Source organism: Hemicordylus capensis, chromosome 1 (assembly GCF_027244095.1).
Source record: "Hemicordylus capensis ecotype Gifberg chromosome 1, rHemCap1.1.pri, whole genome shotgun sequence".
NCBI lineage: Eukaryota > Metazoa > Chordata > Lepidosauria > Squamata > Cordylidae > Hemicordylus > Hemicordylus capensis.
The window spans coordinates 260,036,088-260,037,781 of NC_069657.1; the positions used below are offsets into that span (position 1 = coordinate 260,036,088).

At 43.0% G+C, this 1,694-nt stretch overlaps 1 non-coding gene across 1 annotated transcript; it reads right to left on the reverse strand.

The window, feature by feature from the left end:
• Positions 1-208: 208 nt before the first annotated feature.
• Positions 209-315, reverse strand: LOC128341330 (U6 spliceosomal RNA). Its single transcript, XR_008314351.1, has one exon. It is a non-coding gene; the product is annotated as a U6 spliceosomal RNA (small nuclear RNA).
• Positions 316-1,694: the final 1,379 nt, after the last annotated feature.

Sequence of the window (1,694 nt, forward strand, 5' to 3'; positions counted from 1 at the left end):
ATCTCTCTCAGCCCTATCTTGGAGAAGCCAGGGAGGGAACTTGAAACCTTCTGCTCTTCCCAGAGCAGCTCCATCCCCTGAGGGGAATATCTTGCAGTGCTCACACATCAAGTCTCCCATTCATATGCAACCAGGGCAGACCCTGCTTAGCTATGGGGACAAGTCATGCTTGCTACCACAAGACCAGCTCTCCTCTTCAAAAACAAAAAACAAAATGGAATGCTTCACGAATTTGCGTGTCATCCTTGCGCAGGGGCCATGCTAATCTTCTCTGTATTGTTCCAATTTTAGTATATGTGCTGCCGAAGCGAGCAAACCTAGGGTGCAGATGCAAACCTTGTACTATGTTAAAGTTTATAAAAGGCTCCCAAGCTGTTACAAATGTTTCCAATGAACGATTCTTCAGGTAAGTAGGTAAGCACGAACTATTCCACAGGTAAGCTGTCACTTTAGCCATTGAAGCATAGTCCCATAATTTTAATAGCCATACATCTAAGGTTGGAATTGTCTGTAATAGCCAATTAGCAGCATAAAGAAACCTGGCAGCAGTAATAATGCATAAGGATAGCTCCAGATATTTAGCAGGTATGGTTTTTTTAAAAGATGGTGTGATACATCATTATACAGTCTGCTGACTCACCATTTGAATGTGTGAAGCCACATCTGTCTTGGTACACCTGAAGTATTTGGGGTTCCTTGAGAATGTCACCTCAGTTGTCTCATTGTATATGGCTTTTGTTTTAGTTTGATAATGGTGGCATGACATCATATTTCCTAACCATGTGATCAGTTCAATCCAGTGAGGAACTTGGGACTCAATTCTACATTTCCTTCCTGACCCCTGCCAGCTCCTCTGGTTTCCAACCCTCCCAGTCCCAAAACAAATTCGATTGGTTTCACCTTTGCCTCATTCTTCTAGAATGAATGGACTGGTGGCTTGCAGCAGTATAGCAACCACACAACAAACTTTCCACCAGATCTGATACAACATGGACTGAGCAAGAGTTTGAAGTCCACTGCCAGGAACAGCTTTAACATAGGAGCACCTGCTAAAACAGTTCCTCTAAGGATGGCACTGGAAACACATATTCCATCTATACAATGGTTTGGTATCCTGCATCATGTGACTGCATTGTGTGACCATGTGACTGCATCAGCCAGTCAGAATGCAAATTTCCCTCCCTACCCTCACTTCAATCATTTTGTCTTGTGTTTGATTCACAGAATCAGAGATGAATTTGCATCTAAATAATATTCTGTTCGATTCAGTTATATTCTCAGATGTTCATTCTGTTTTGCAACATATTTGCAGTTAGCATTATTTTGCCATGTGTGTCTATAATATTACAGTTCTTTCTTTCTTTCTTTTTAAGTGTACCAATATTTATAGTATTTAAAAACAAACATTTTCTTTGAACTGCAGAGCCCTTTCTCACAATCAGAGAGAAAGGGCTAGGAATGTGCAAACAGGTTTGACATCAAACTGGTTTGATTTGACTGTTCGGGGTTCAACTGAACCCCCCCATTCTGTCTGACCCCAGACCGACACACACCCCCGGCCAGTTTGGGGGGTTCACGAGGTTTTTTAAATTTAATTTCCCCCCCCCAAACTTACCCCCTCTGGGGGAGTTGCCCAAGGTGGGGGGAAAGGATCCGCAAAGGTTCCCCCTCTGCCCACTGGCCTCCCTAAGTCA